The sequence below is a fragment of the Chanodichthys erythropterus genome, chromosome 13 (genome assembly GCF_024489055.1).
Source record: "Chanodichthys erythropterus isolate Z2021 chromosome 13, ASM2448905v1, whole genome shotgun sequence".
NCBI lineage: Eukaryota > Metazoa > Chordata > Actinopteri > Cypriniformes > Xenocyprididae > Chanodichthys > Chanodichthys erythropterus.
Genome location: NC_090233.1, coordinates 28,768,076 through 28,785,018, shown reverse-complemented (window position 1 = coordinate 28,785,018; position 16,943 = coordinate 28,768,076). Strand labels below are relative to the sequence as shown.

Sequence of the window (16,943 nt, the reverse complement as noted above, 5' to 3'; positions counted from 1 at the left end):
GATGTCTGCTTTGCTGGCTCTGAGAAAAAAAAAAGGCTTCTCTATGGATCTTGCTTCTCTCATGTTCCTGTAATCTCTGATGGGCATGTTTACAAACCTGCATACCTCCTTTGACAAATGCACTGTTACTGCCTGACGTTTTTGCAAATGCAAGACATACTAAGCAGAACAGGGAGTGATTACTTTCATTGTATGTCAGCCATTTTCTGTTTGTGCCATCTTTTGAATTGAATACATCAGGAATGGCTCTTTGAGTTGTTTGAATTTGGTGATACTTAACAAAAAAAAAACAAAAAAAACAAAAAAAAAAAAACATGGACTAAGGATGGGCAAAATAATCAAATAGATTTTTAAGGCTTTTGCTGTCTCTTTCATCGTTCCTTGAATCTCTCTCATTCTGCACATCTAGTTGCTCTGCAATATGAAAGAAACATTTGTCCCACTTTATATTAGGTGGCCTTAACTACTATGTACTAACATCAAAATAATTAATAAGATCAATGTACTCATTGTGTTCATATTGTATTGCAAAACACTTGCTGCTATTAAAGTGGGATATGGGTCAAGTGGTTTGGGTAGGGTTAAGGTGTAAGGGAAGGGTCCAGGGGCGTCGGACTGGGGGGGTAAAGGGTACCGAGTACCCAGGGCCCGAGGCAGGGGGGGGCCTTAGAAGTTAGTTTTATATACATACATATACATGCACTAACATTTATAGCATTTATTTACAAATAAAAAAGTTGCTGTACAAAACTAAACTTGTAGTTAGGCACTGGTTTGGTATAAAAAAAAGTCATTTTCATGCTGTGCAGGGCCACACCACCCCTCTCGAATCAATGTAAATGGTACGACCCGCAGGTCAGGTGCTTCTGCGGACCTGCGGTGATTCGTGAATCAGTTAATGAGACAGGAGCTGGAGTTAGCCGTGATATGAACTAGGAAGACAGGGGAAGAGTCATGTCTTTCCTTAAGAAAGGAAAATCAGGGGCTCAAAAACGAAAAGAAAAGAAGATTAAAGAGAGAAAGGCAAATGAGGGCAAGCAGTTGTTCACTCAGGTTTTTGAAAAGAAAGGTGAGCTACAAATGCATCATCGAGCATTGACATTGTTTTAACATAAATATCTACTCCAGGTAGAATAGCATACATTTATGTTCGTACTCTATTTGAATAATATACCAATACTTTATAGTATCACACCCTACATAGCGAGCAAACAATATTTCTGAGTAAATAACGGAGTGAGAGGCAGACGGAGGCGGAGCCTGCGCAACTTGTCTCCTTTTCTGCTGCAGTTCTCCCCAGAGTCAGAAGTTTACATGAAAACACTGTATATTTCCCTCCATTGTCAAAATAACACCCGCGAAAACACAGATCGTTAGCGCCTATTTTACCGCATTGTTATGCAAATTAGCTCGCGCACGCTCTTACATTAAGTACAGGATTGTTCTCAGTTTAATGCACATCTTAATGATTGAAAATGACTTATTTTAAAACGTAATTCAAAGACTGAATGTCTAGTTTCGCGGTTAGTGTACCCTGTGATTCTATAGTCTGCATTTATTTTAAACAGACAAATAATCAGCAATTAACTTGTACTTAGCCTACACTTTAAAACGGGTATTGTGACAATAAAGGATATTTTAGCAAGTTAGTAGTACTTTTGACAATGAAACAAAAATATATTAATCAGAGTGTGGCTTATTTTGTTTACATTTTAAGTGTTTTTATGATAAAAATGCAATACCCCACCCATTGGTATCACTATGGTATTTGGTACGGGGGCCCAGCAAGATGGTTTGTACCCAGGGCCCAAAATTTGGTGCTACGCCCCTGGAAGGGTCAACAGTGTAATTATTATAAATGTAAATATAGCTGCAAGCAGTGATGATGGGCCCAAGCCCCAGAGCCACCGCTACTCTGGTTGCTTCAGGGCAACTATGCATGGCGTGCAATAGGCATTTAAAATGGGAAAACATAAAAGGACTATGTCAAAGTAATTTGAATTCACCACATTTACTGCAACAGTTGGTGCCGCTATGACCACAAACCACAACAGCCACATGTATGAGATCATTTAAATTTAGATTAATTTTATGTCATAGGATGTTGTAGGTCAATTTCAAATTGTGCAGAATGCAGAATGCCGTCCGAATGCTGATGTTGTATTATCCTAACACTTCGCTGCATGTTTTTGAGCTACCTGAGCTACCGTTTGTGCACAAATCTTATGCACCAAAAGCATACTTTCATTTAATTTGATTATGGCTGGTATCCAATGAAAAAATGTAATTATAAAATTAATTAAAGCTGCAAGCAGTGATCAGTGGGCGACATGCATGTAAGCGAGTGTATACAGGAGAATTACAGCCAAGTCATTTCAAAGTGCCACAATTCCTGCTGCCAACAGGTGGTGCTTTGACTGTAACTGAATATTGCCATGTAGATGTCTTCAGGCCAGGACTATTATCAAACATGTGAAGTTTGGAGCAGATCGGACATTGTGTGCCTGAGTTACAATAACTTCCTGTGTCGTTATTTGCACACATTAGCACTTAGCCAAGTGTTTCATGATTTAATGTGTTTCTAGTATGTTTGGTACTTTGTGGCATATCTAAATGTGTTTCTGGGAGTGAATTACAGTGTAAAGCATGCCATTTCCTGTTGCCAGCAGATGGCGCTATGACTAACTGAATATTTGCATATAGATGTCTTTAGACCAGCACTGCATTCCATTTGGAAGGGCTCATCCCTATGCCCTAATCCCTTCAATGGGTTTACCCTCCAGAGTGAGAGCTTTGAAGGGATGAAGGGATGAAGGGTGTAGGGGTCAAAAAAAGTCTTCTTTTGGAATGTACTTCTGCGTCATCTTAACGAGACAATCAAGGAAGTTCCTTTGTCGCACAATTTGTATGCTGGTTAACCCCCCCCAAAAACACGCATTTTGTTGAACTTTAGTTTATTTATTAACGTTAAATATAATCAGTCCCTCCAGCATTCCGCAATCTCAGAATTTACCGCAAAATCAAGCAAACTCAGCAACTAGAGGGGCTTGCAATTTTTCTAAATTGCCGCATATTTTCCGCATATTTTGGGCCTAAACGCATCGTGTGACGTCTTTACGACATACCTTCAGCCAAAGGAAAGCCCACTTCGAAGTAGACTACGTGCGTTGAACTTGAATCGATCGATAAACAACTATTTGTGCCATTGCTTCGGCAATGCATCTGTCAGTCAACCACCACAACAATCCCACTTCCGCTGTAAGCGCACATCTCTCACACACACAAGCACACACACGAGCGTGCACACTCTGAGGGCCTGTTTATGCCTGGTCACTTCATGCGTTTTCTCTGATAGGATAGCTATCGAATTTATAAAAACGATTGCATTTACACTTGGCCACATAAATGTGTCTCCACAAAATGGATATAAATCCGATCTTCAATTCCCGCGCTATCACCGAAAGCAACAAATATGAGCTGCATTTTATTGATCATCGGCTAATTTCAAAATCAAAGACTGACATAGGAGAGCATGGCCATGCAAGCCCTGGTAAGATCATTTAGTCTCATTACTGAAGATGATTGTGTTTTGAGCGCCTGCGACTTACTTTCAGTTTGATTTTCAGCAGTTTGTGCGTTGTGTTGCTGAATAGATCTCAGCTGCTCTAAAGTTGCAGTTACGCTTTTCATTCCACTGACTTCCATTCAAACGTATGCGAATGCATCAGACAGGGAACGCAAGCTCATGCAAAAATCTTTTGCAATTTTCTGCATTCCAAAGTTCAAGTTTCATGAGTTCACACTTACAAATAAGGCAGATAAATTTACTGGTAAACGTATTTGGTGTGCTGTCTGGGGAGAGGGCTCTGAGCTCGGTAATTAGCCAGAACACAGAGTATAACCCAGTAACCCAGTGAGTGTGAGGAGACGGGGTGGTGGAGGGATTCTTAAAACGGTAACACTTTACAATAACAGTACATGAATAACCATGAACTAATACCTGAGTTAATAGTTACTTCAACATGAACTCATGATTAGTTGAGATATGAACTAATGAAGAGTGATCCTTAACTACGACAGGAGTCATAGGGATTCATGCATGAAAACAGAAGCCTTAACTATGCGTTAATACATGTTTGATAATTAATGCATTAATTAACATTTAGGGTAAACTAAATCAAACAGTCTCTATAAGAAGGAATAATACATATTTGGACTTTGAAATAAATTTAAACAATTTATTCTTGTCAGAATTTAAACTACTGACATCAGCAGCTTCATTATAAACATTACTGAAAGGCACAGGATTAGTTTGTAATTATTTTCACTGACCCTCCCTATCAAACATATAAAATACTAAATACACTATTTATCTTAAAAGGTTTATCTTAATCTGTTTTGTGATATTCTTTCCTATCAAACTAAACTACTGTGACTTACATCAGTTCCTGAGGAATCGGTTCCCAAAAAAATAACCAAACAGGAAACATGAACTAAGGTCAGGGAGTGTTTGCTGGGATCAGATTCAGAAGTTCACTCTCCATCCAGACGCAGGCCGTGATCATATACTGTACCTCCATTCTCTGACTTTTTGAAAAGTCACACAACATCACTTAACTGGGCTGAGTACTTATATAGTTGTGTTAGTACAAGTGCATTTGAAAGTAAGTTAATGATAATCATGAGCTGAATTTGGTAAGTAGTTAACAGTGAATTAATTATGATTGTGCCCCCTCAAGTAAAGTCATGACATAAGTATACATTAACAAACCATTAGTTGATGTTAGTATATGCTTAGTTAATAATGAGTTAATTATGATTGTGCCCCCTCAAGTAAAGTCATGACATAAGTATACATTAACAAACCATTAGTTGATGTTAGTATATGCTTAGCTAATAATGAGTTAATTATGATTGTGCCCCCTCAAGTAAAGTCATGACATGATGCACATATCACACATCATTAACTAATATATGAATAAACACTATAGAGTGCCATCCTTATTCCTTTACACCCCGGTACAAAAAAACTAAAATAAAAAGTATTTGTATTTTATTTTTATTTATATAATTAAACATATATGGACTTGAAAGCAAGCCATAAACATACCTGTAAAGACACACATAAGGTACATTTACATGTAAAATAGCGCGCATCCACAAGCTAATGTTAATCAAAGCATATACATTTAAACGACAAAAATACAAATACAGTTAATAACTGCACATAACCTCCTGAAAACCCCAATAAAACATACATGTAAATATGTCTTTAATTATTAATTCGGCTTACCAAAGCAGTCAACATTTATTAGTTTAAAATGCCAGCAACACAACAAACGCGCCAAGAGAACACCTAGCGTGCGCCACTAATGAGTGTCCCGCCAGAAACAAACCTTACATACTTTAGTTCCGGGAATAAACTATGACTATTTAGCTATATGACTAAATATAAATTAACTGTAAAAATCAGAAAACAGTTTAGATCAAATTAAATTTATTAGTGGTAGTTAGTCTATTTTCCACATTTGATTAGACAGATCTATGTAATTAATGGCTAAATAATCATGTGCCATTGCAATTATTTGTCACAAAGCTGCAGATGGCAGATTATGATATTACAGTGTAAATTATGACAGTATTAAATCGCGTTTAATTCAAATTCAGAGTACTTCTTGTTTACTCTTATGGAGGCTGATTTATTTAGTTTACCCCTAAATGTTAATTAATGCATTAATTATCAAACATGTATTAACGCATAGTTAAGGCTGCTGTTTTCATGCATGAATCCCTATGACTCCTGTCGTAGTTAAGGATCACTCTTCATTAGTTCATGTTGAAGTAACTATTAATTTAGGTATTAGTTCATGGTTATTCATGTACTGTTATTGTAAAGTGTTACCCTTAAAACTGTTGAGGATCCTTAGGTGAGTTTGATTGTGATTATATATAGGCCTGTACTCATGCTGATTGGGTAGATATGTTGATTACAGATTGTTGACAGCTGGTTGAGATGACGTAATAATTGGGTAGCTTATTTGACTTGTTCCTCCTGAGCTACATTAATAAGACATAATTTGGTGAACTCTGACCTGCGAATTCGCATCACATGAAGACGTGTGACCAGTAGAAGATCGATTCGTCATGGCATGACCTCTTGGCTGAATTAAAAGAATGATATTTTTGCAGTAAAGTCGAGTAGGTTCTATATTTTTACATTTTGAATGTATTACTTTAAGTTGTATTCATGTTGAATTCATGTTTATAAAAAAGACGCTGTAGACCGTGACGTCATATCACGACCGTTACAGCATCCAAAGAAATTTGAAACGTTCAAAGCCTAGTGTAACCGCTGTCCTTTAAAATGGACAAGGAGCAAGACGAAACAAGTGAAGGAGACGCTAAATGAAAATGTATTCGATAATATTTCCAGGGTTACCCCACTAAAAACAGCAGGCAACTACTTTACCTTTCTGACACCGCTTGTGTACTAATTTGCACTTTAATCTGTTTGAAACATTTGTTTGCTTTATACATTTTGTGTATTTTTCAAAATAAGCACTATTATATTTAAGGTTCTTTTTGTTGTTTTATAAAAAATACTAATCAACCCTGTAAATCTTTAAATAATAGTCAGAAAATAATTATTTTTTAAAAACAGAACAGTTTAGACAAAATATAAAAGAAAAAAGTTTGCATGTGTTTTATGTTTTGTCATATACAGTATTTGATACACCAGGATTTTATGGCCCATGATATGGTTAGTGTAACAAAGGGAGGCTCACAGGCAGGGATCCAAATGCAGCGTTTATTAAAGTTAAGCGTGGTTGTACAGGCAGGGTAAACCAGGGGCAAACAGGAACAGCAGAGGGTAGACAGAATCGTAATCCAGGTACAGGCAGAGGTCAGGACTGGCAGATAACATACACAGATCGATATACAAAGCAAGGGTCAGAGGTAGGCAGCACAGAATCGTCAAACAGGAAACAGGCAGGAACGGCAACAGACAGGCAGACAGAATAATAACGCTTAGAATTGTCACAGAGTGAATCAAGACTTAGCAAACTGGTGATGTAAGTGTGAGTCCTTTATAGTCCTGATAATGAGCTGCAGCTGGGTGTGGTGATCAATGTGGAGTGTGCATGAGTGTATGTGGCAACAGGTGATTGGTGGAGTGAGTGCATGTGATTGGCAGGGAGGATTATGGGAAATGGAGTCCGGAGTGAACAGGAACAGACTGTGATCGTGACATAACGCCCCCTCCCGGAAGGCGCGTCCTCGCGGCGTAACAGGAACAGCTAGGGAGGGAGGGTGGGTGCATTGGAGACCTGCATGCAGACAGGAACGGGGTCCCCAATGCAGGTCCAGGAACTCGGGCCGCCACGGCGGGTCAGGGGCCTCGGGCAGCCACGGCGGGTCAGGGGCCTCGGGCAGCCACGGCGGGTCAGGGGCCTCGGGCAGCCACGGCGGGTCAGGGACCTCGGGCAGCCACGGCGGGTCAGGGACCTCGGGCAGCCACGGCGGGTCAGGGGCCTCGGGCAGCCACGGCGGGTCAGGGGCCTCGGGCAGCCACGGCGGGTCAGGGGCCTCGGGCAGCCACGGCGGGTCAGGCGGCTCGGGCAGCCACGGCGGGTCAGGTCGCAAGCTCCCCACCCGCAAGCTCCCCACCCCTAGGTATACTGCCCCCCCCCAAAAAAGTTCTTGGGGAAATCAACGGAGTAAGTAGCAGGTTGAAGGGCAAGGAGTTCGGGTGGCTCCGGCAGGGCAAGGTGTTTGATTGGCGCTGGCAGGGCTGGAAGCTTGGATGGTGCTGGCAGGGCTGGAAGCTTGGGTGGTGCTGGCAGGGTTGGAAGCGTGGATGGCGCTGGCAGCGCAAGGAGCTTGAGCGGTGCTGGCAGAGCAAGGAGCTTGGGCGGCGCCGGCAGAGCAAGGAGCTTGAGTGGCACCGGCAGGGCAAGGAGCTCAGGAAGTGCTGGTAGAGCAAGGAGCTTGGGAGGTGCTGGTAGAGCAAGGAGCTTGGGTGGCGCCGGCAGAGCGAGATGCTTGGGCGGAGCAGGAGAGACCTCTGGAATGGTCCCCAGGCCCACAGCGGCCTCTTGAAGGGCATCGGCGTCTTGAGGAGAGGAGGACGCCTTCTTCCTCCTCCTCCTCTTTTTCTGAGGGTGAGTCGATGATTCACTGGTTGGAGCGGGTTCAGGAGCAGACTCACTGGCTGAAGCGGGTTCTGGAGTGGACTCAATGGCAGGAACGCCCCCTACATCCACAGACACCGAAGGGGCGGCCATCTTGCCGGTGGGCACTGGCAAAGCAGCCATTTTGTCCATCGCTTCCAGGGCGCTTGAGTGCGTTGCAACCGGCGAACATGAGTCCATAGCAACAGGCGAGCTTGAGAGCGCTGCAACAGGCGAGCTTGAGAGCGTTGCAACAGGCGAGCTTGAGAGCGCTGCAACCGGCGAGCTTGAGAGCGCTGCAACCGGCGAGCTTGAGAGCGCTGCAACCGGCGAGCTTGAGAGCGTTGCAACCGGCGAGCTTGAGAGCGTTGCAACCGGCGAGTTTGAGAGCGCTGCAACCGGCGAACCTGCGTGCGAAGCGTCCGGCAGGCTTGAGAGCGAAGCGGCCGGCAGGCTTGAGTGTGAAGCGGCCGGCGGGCTTGAGGGCGAAGCGGCCGGCGGGCTTGAGAATGAAGTGGCTGGTGGATGCTTAGGGATGCCAGCCGCTCGAGCTGAAGTCATCGACGGATCTGCCACACTGCAACGCAGTCCTCTCCGCTCCCTGACTGATCTAGAGACGTGACGTGACTCTGGGCGATCAGCGGCGACGTGACTTTGCTCTGGGCGATCAGCGAAGGCGTGACATTGCTCTGGGCGTTCAGCGAAGGCGAGACGTTGCTCTGGGCGATCAGCGAAGGCGAGACGTTGCTCTGGGCGATCAGCGGAGACATAACTTGACTCTGGGCGATCAGCGAAGGCGTGACGTTGCTCTGGGTGATCAGCGGAGACATAACTTGACTCTGGGCGATCAGCGATGACATGGCTCGGTGTTATGGTGGTAGCCGCCATTTTGTGTATGTCCTTTGGTGCGGCGGCTATTACATGTTCTACCACAGTGTCGCATTTCTCCACGACCCCCACAGTAAACAGAGAACCAACAGATAACAAAGCAAAGTCCATAAAGCCGCTGAGTGATGAACGCGGTCCCTCTCGTCTTAGTTTATTCTGGAGAGGTTGGTTGACGCCATCACAGAAGAAGTCAATTAATGCACAGTCTGGTAGATCAGAGAGGTAAGCAATGTCCAAGTATTCCTGCACATATTCCTCAAGCGATCGCATACCCTGGGTACTCCACAATAATAATTGTGTAATGTCCATACCGTACAAATGTCCTCCGAGAAAGCTGCTGGATCGTAGTGGCGGCTAAGTCTTCTGTAACAAAGGGAGGCTCACAGGCAGGGATCCAAATGCAGTGTTTATTAAAGTTAAGCGTGGTCGTACAGGCAGGGTAAACCAGGGGCAAACAGGAACAGCAGAGGGTAGACAGAATCGTAATCCAGGTACAGGCAGAGGTCAGGACTGGCAGATAACATACACAGGTCGATATACAAAGCAAGGGTCAGAGGTAGGCAGCACAGAATCGTCAAACAGGAAACAGGCAGGAACGGCAACAGACAGGCAGACAGAATAATAACGCTTAGAATTGTCACAGAGTGAATCAAGACTTAGCAAACTGGTGATGTGAGTGTGAGTCCTTTATAGTCCTGATAATGAGCTGCAGCTGGGTGTGGTGATCAATGTGGAGTGTGCATGAGTGTATGTGGCAACAGGTGATTGGTGGAGTGAGTGCATGTGATTGGCAGGGAGGATTATGGGAAATGGAGTCCGGAGTGAACAGGAACAGACTGTGATCGTGACAGTTAGAGTATGGAGGGGGAAAACAGCTTAATTTTTAATTTTTTCAGAGGCCAAAAATGAGCAAAAATTGCATTTTGCTGCAGTTGTTATTTATAAAAATGTAAATCAATGAGATCTGTGTAACAGTACAGCAGACTACTTACATAAAATGCATATAAATATAATTTGTCACTCTATATCTCTTATAATATGTCTTGGTAAGAAGATATGCTTAGTTTTATGATGAAAGCTCTATAATTTTTATTGTGGGGGGCAAAACACAATGCAATGCAACAATGATGTTTGATAGATGAACAAATAAATGTTCCTGAAAGCCTGTTGTATCATATTTGATACATAAAATATACAAAATTGATTGATAAAATATACAAAACTTTCTGAATGACAACCATGCCCCATAGTTTCACAAAATCCTGTGGGAAACACTGCAATATAACATTTTATATATTTTTTGTTTGTTTGTTTTATTTGGTGTTACATATGAAATAAAATGTTTAAATTATATTTGAAGTTATCAGTGTTCTCATTTTAAAAATTACAGAGCCCAGTGGTTCTTGAGCTCAGAAAAGTAATAAAAATATTAGAAGAATATTGTGTAACCAGGTCTTAAAACGAAGTCTTGGCATAATAATCCCTTTCTTAAAGTTAATCGAGTCTGGAGATAAATGTTTTAAGTTAATTGATCAAAGTACATTTTCTAGGTATTGAAAAAAAAAAAAAAGAGAAAAAAACATCATCTACAATAAGTGATCAAATGCAAAAAAAAAAAAAATAGAAAAAGAGCGACTTCCCCCCTGGAAAGATTGTTCGCACTACAATTCCCATGCTCCTTTTTGTGAGGAGCTGACGAATCACTGAGCTCCGAGGCTTCAGGCTATCGAGCTCCGCCTTGACTTCCTGTTAGCTACTTCCTGACTGAAAGACTGCATGGCTGTTCATTGCCTAGCTGAATTCTGAATAAATTGCCATCCATAGGGTAAGAAACATAAATATCCCCTCCAACGGGATTTCATTAATTAATGGGGATGTTAAACATATGATGACGGCTATGTTGTCATGTTTACACTTTATAGAGAGCGCGATCGGCAGGCGGCTGCCGCTGATCAGACAGCCAATTTAGAGAGACCCACTCATTGATTCAACGGTGAGTGAGGAAAAAACTCTGAGACCTGTTAGGTTACCTGTAATGGAACTAATTATGCTGGAAATGGTAACAGTTGATAAGCTGCCGTTTAGAAAGGCTGTTAACGGCTGTAATAGCCACTCAATGCTGTATCACGATGTTAATGCTGCTAATGTGAGCCTAGCTACCCTGCTAGCTTGAGTGTTCAGTGCTATATACACTCTTATCCTTGAAAAAAAAATGGATTTATTTCCAGTTGGGTTTGCAAAAGATGCTGTTTTCTATATCAATATGTTTGTTATGTGTGTAAAAGGAAAGAAAAGTGTTAAAGTATATGTATGTGAATTCCTTGTCAGTGATTTAAGAGGTCAAATTTTTAGTGCATTTCCTCAATGTTACCGGTGCAGGGAGGGATGATAAAGCACGCTTAGCCTTACTAGTACCTCCTAGATTTCTATGAATGTTCTTGCATTATTTGTTTTGCACAAATTGTAGCTCTTATTTGTATTGTAATTGTATTGTGAGCTGTTACTAACTTGAATAGCAATAACCATAAATACTTGAAATTGGTTTTGTTAAAATTAATGAACAGGGATGTAAAGCGCTTTAGGATATATTTATAGTTCACTACTATAAACATTTTGGTTTTGATACATGATATATTATTGTCGTGCGACTGAACCTCCTTGAGAACATGATTTGAACCAGTTGATATAAAGTGAAATGTTATTGATTGGTGATAATTCATGAGATAGACAGAATATGAATGTAATGAGCTTTTGGATTTCCTCTGGCCAACCCATAGGTCAGGTTTTTTTTGCCAGATTCATTTCAGTGATGCACATGGATCGGGAGTCACGCTCGACCTGGAGTTGAAGCCTTCCGGTTGGATTGGGATTGGATGTTCGTACCCTGAACCCCTGAAAGATTCCCAGCGTACGCTGGGTGGCGAGCCACGGACCCACGAGCATAAGTCTGTGCACAGTCTCACTTTCCCTCCTTCACGGATTGTATGGTAGGATCCACGAGCACTGGCATACTGATACTGTCACGACACTGATTCAACCAAAGAAAAAAAGGGCCCCAACGAGCAATAAGACTATTTTTGGAACTGGGTTTTATTTCTTTTGTTTTAAGGGAAACTTATGCCGGCTTTATTATTTTCTTATTTCTTTATGTACATTCTCTGAACTAAATTGTTACACTGTTTGTTATTGTTCCAGTTGTTAAACAAAGAGTGATCGCAATAACGCAAATTATTGTTTCTGTCTTTATTGATGTCAAACCACTGGCTCTTAAAGATCTAGTATCTTCTGTTACTGGTCCAAATACTGTTGAGGATAACTAATTACCTGTTACCCTGTTACTATATCGTGTAGAGGGTTACAATTGACATTGGTATATTTTCACTAAAAAACTACACAAGAAATGCTGCAAATATTGCTGCAAATTTTGAGAAAAGCCGCAGCAAAATCAGTCATTTTGGGCTGCAGAAATCAGAAAAAAAGTACTGCGAAATCCTGGAGGGACTGTATAATGTATATTGTGTCTGTATTTGAAACATTTGAATGGACTGATAAAGGTAGCTGTTAAGTATTTTTGTTGAAGTACAATGTCATTTTGACCTTAATAACCCAGTCAACACGTGAGATCATGCGATGATCACAGTGACATCACACAATCCTCATACTGTGATCCTCAGCATGTGTGTAAAGCGTGAGCTCAACGTGAGTCATCTGATCCTCATACTGTGTAAAGCGTGAGCTCAACGTGAGTTCATCTGATCCTCATACTGTGATCCTCAGCATGTGTGTAAAGCGTGAGCTCAACGTGAGTTCATCTGTTCCTCATACTGTGATCCTCAGCATGTGTGTAAAGTGTGAGCTCAACGTGAGTTCATTTGATCCTCATACTGTGATCCTCAGCATGTGTGTAAAGCGTGAGCTCATTGTGAGTTCATCTGATCCTCATACTGTGATCCTCAACAAGTGTGTAAAGCGTGAGCTCAACGTGAGTTCATCTGATCCTCATACTGTGATCCTCAGCATGTGTGTAAAGCATGAGCTCAACGTGAGTTCATCTGTTTCTCATACTGTGATCCTCAGCATGTGTGTAAAGCGTGAGCTCAACGTGAGTTCATCTGATCCTCATACTGTGATCCTCAGCATGTGTAAAGCGTGAGCTCAACGTGAGTTCATCTGTTCCTCATACTGTGATCCTCAGCATGTGTGTAAAGCGTGAGCTCAACGTGAGTTCATCTGTTCCTCATACTGTGATCCTCAGCATGTGTGTAAAGCGTGAGCTCAACGTGAGTTCATCTGATCCTCATACTGTGATCCTCAACATGTGTGTAAAGCGTGAGCTCATTGTGAATGCTTCACACTCCGGTCCAGTTGGCAGTGGTAAATGCACCATCTAAGCTGGTCTTCCAACCACCATAAAACATGTAAAGAAGAAGAAAAAGTTGTGCATGGTATTGTTACACCGCAGAAATGATGAGTGGCCTATTTACATACTTTTAGATGTGCAATGTGGTCTGGTCTTTTTTTTTACTGCTCACACATGCTACATATGCACCAGCCATTTTACCTTCAGTAATCACACCAAATTTGCTAGCTGCAGCTAGTTTGCATATCAGTATTTGTGAATTGTTAGGCCTGTTATGTCAGATCATTACAACATTACTAACTTTATATTTCAATATATTAATTTTTTTTATTTATACTTATATTTCAATAATTAACAAGCGCTGTAAAACAACAGTAAGCAAGAATGCTGCACTGGTGGAATAGCGTAAACTATCATTGCTCTTTGGATAAAAAGATGAAGTACGCCTACTCTTAGACACTCATATTAAAGATAAAAAGCCTTATTTCACCACGCTATATGACTAGTTTTTTAACAACAACTTCTATCTGCGGAACTGTAGCTGTTTTATGTTAAAAGCTTCAACGTCACTTACCAAAACTCAAAGTGACTGACATTCATCCTCTTATTAACATAACAAGCAACTTTACCCAGACATCAGATGCAACACTACATCATTAAGAATGTAAAGTGTAGATCTACAAAAGTGCAGTTTAAAGTACTTTATGATACACACTTTTAGGATACACAACAATTGTCCAAAGAAGACTTCTTAAACAATTATCAAATACAGTAATCAGTGAGAGTGGCAAAGGTTTATGTGTTTCATATAATGTTTTACTAATACAGAAGTTCTTTTTGGCATGTAAGGATTTGGAAACAAAAATTAAGGCATTGAAAAGACATCAACAAAAAGCTTGTAGAAAATCAAAAAATATCATTTTAGCTCTTCAGAAAAAAAATGAAAACACTTCTGATAGTGAACACTCCTCCAGAGAACTTGAATCAGACTACTCATCAGACGACTCAGGAAATATGCTGAATGTTGTAATAATACTGTCTATATAAATTTAGCGTTTATTTTTACAACAAAGCCACAGTTTTATTTTTTCATTTTTTTATTTTTTTGCAGCAGATACCATGTAAAAGAAATGTTGAAGCCTGGTATATTTTAATCATGACAATATGTATGTATGTATCCATACTCACGGCAGCTCCAATATAGGTGAGATGGTGAGACAGGCTTTAAAAAACATAGCGTCAGACAATGTTCTCTGTCTGTATAACAGAACGGGGAAAGATGGGAAGAAGGTGTTGCCACCTGTGCTCCTGACATGTTTGAAAAGTAAGTGTTTAAGTTTTGGTTTGTGCATCTGGATGCTGCTATAAAAATTGTAATGTTAACACCTTGCTCTTTGTGTTTTTAGAATGTGTCAGGTCTTTTCACAAACAAAATGAAATAGAGGTGAAGAAGCTAAAAGTAACCACCAGAATAACACCAGACGCGGAATGTATTCGCCAAGTAGAAATTGTTTTGTCCAACGCCAGCACCAGGCTGAAAAGGAAACCAAGGAAAAAGCTGACTTTTTGTTTGATTGTTTTTATTGATGGAAATAAAGAATGTGGGTGTAAAAGTTTGAGTTAACTGTATCATTTTAGATAACAGTGAACTAACACAATTATTGTGGTGTTATATGGTGTTATATGACCACAGTATGAGCACAAAGTGAGAGCGCAGTGACATCACAGTGACCACAGTATGAGCACACAGTGAGTGCGCAGTGAAATCACAGTGACCACAGTATGAGCACACAGTGAGTGCGCAGTGAAATCACAGTGACCACAGTATGAGCACACAGTGAGTGCGCAGTGACATCACAGTGACCACAGTGAGTGCGCAGTGACATCACAGTGACCACAGTATGAGCACACAGTGAGTGCGCAGTGACATCACAGTGACCACAGTATGAGCACACAGTGAGTGCGCAGTGACATCACAGTGACCACAGTATGAGCACACAGTGAGTGCGCAGTGAAATCACAGTGACCACAGTATGAGCACACAGTGACCACAGTATGAGCACACAGTGAGTGCGCAGTGAAATCACAGTGACCACAGTATGAGCACACAGTGAGTGCGCAGTGACATCACAGTGTCTATATAAATTTAGCGTTTATTTTTACAACAAAGCCACAGTTTTATTTTTTTATTTTTTTATTTTTTTGCAGCAGATACCATGTAAAAGAAATGTTGAAGCCTGGTATATTTTAATCATGACAATATTATGTATGTTTTTGTCAGGTACACTATCTCATCCATACTCACGGCAGCTCCAATATAGGTGAGATGGTGAGACAGGCTTTAAAAAGCATAGCGTCAGACAATGTTCTCTGTCTGTATAACAGAACGGGGAAAGATGGGAAGAAGGTGTTGCCACCTGTGCTCCTGACATGTTTGAAAAGTAAGTGTTTAAGTTTTGGTTTGTGCATCTGGATGATGCTATAAAAATTGTAATGTTAACACCTTGCTCTTTGTGTTTTTAGAATGTGTCAGGTCTTTTCAAAAACAAAATGAAATAGAGGTGAAGAAGCTAAAAGTAACCACCAGAACAACACCAGACGCGGAATGTGCACCAGGCTGAAAAGGAAACCAAGGAAAAAGCTGACTTTTTGTTTGATTGTTTTTATTGATGGAAATAAAGAATGTGGGTGTAAAAGTTTGAGTTAACTGTATCATTTTAGATAACAGTGAACTAACACAATTATTGTGGTGTTATATGGCGATCTTACAGTATGAGCACACAGTGAGTGCGCAGTGACATCAGTCACCACAGTATGAGCACACAGTGACCACAGTATGAGCACACAGTGAGTGCGCAGTGACATCACAGTGACCACAGTATGAGCACACAGTGAGTGCGCAGTGAAATGACAGTGACCACAGTATGAGCACACAGTGACCACAGTATGAGCATACAGTGAGTGCGCAGTGACATCACAGTGACCACAGTATGAGCACACAGTGAGTGCGCAGTGACATCACAGTGACCACAGTATGAGCACACAGTGAGTGCGCAGTGAAATCACAGTGACCACAGTATGAGCACACAGTGACCACAGTATGAGCACACAGTGAGTGCGCAGTGACATCACAGTGACCACAGTATGAGCACACAGTGAGTGTGCAGTGAAATCACAGTGACCACAGTATGAGCACACAGTGACCACAGTATGAGCATACAGTGAGTGCGCAGTGAAATCACAGTGACCACAGTATGAGCACACAGTGAGTGCGCAGTGACATCACAGTGACCACAGTATGAGCACACAGTGAGTGCGCAGTGACATCACAGTGACCACAGTATGACCACACAGTGAGTGTGATGTGACCTCATATTTCCACCACAGTATGAGTGCACTGTGATTGTGCAGTGACCTCATGTTGTGAACAAAGTATGAGCACACAGTGAGAGCTCTGTGTGGTTACACTTTTAGTTCACTGTGACACTCACATTATGACCGCACCATGAGAATATTGTGAGCTC

The 16,943-nt window shown here is 41.4% G+C and overlaps 1 long non-coding RNA gene across 1 annotated transcript; it reads left to right on the top strand.

Moving 5' to 3' along the window:
* The first annotated feature begins 10,825 nt into the window (after positions 1–10,825).
* Positions 10,826–15,750, top strand: LOC137033542 (uncharacterized). Its single transcript, XR_010896847.1, has 4 exons — positions 10,826–10,884; positions 10,982–11,052; positions 11,837–12,046; positions 15,701–15,750. It is a non-coding gene; the product is annotated as an uncharacterized lncRNA (long non-coding RNA).
* Positions 15,751–16,943: the final 1,193 nt, after the last annotated feature.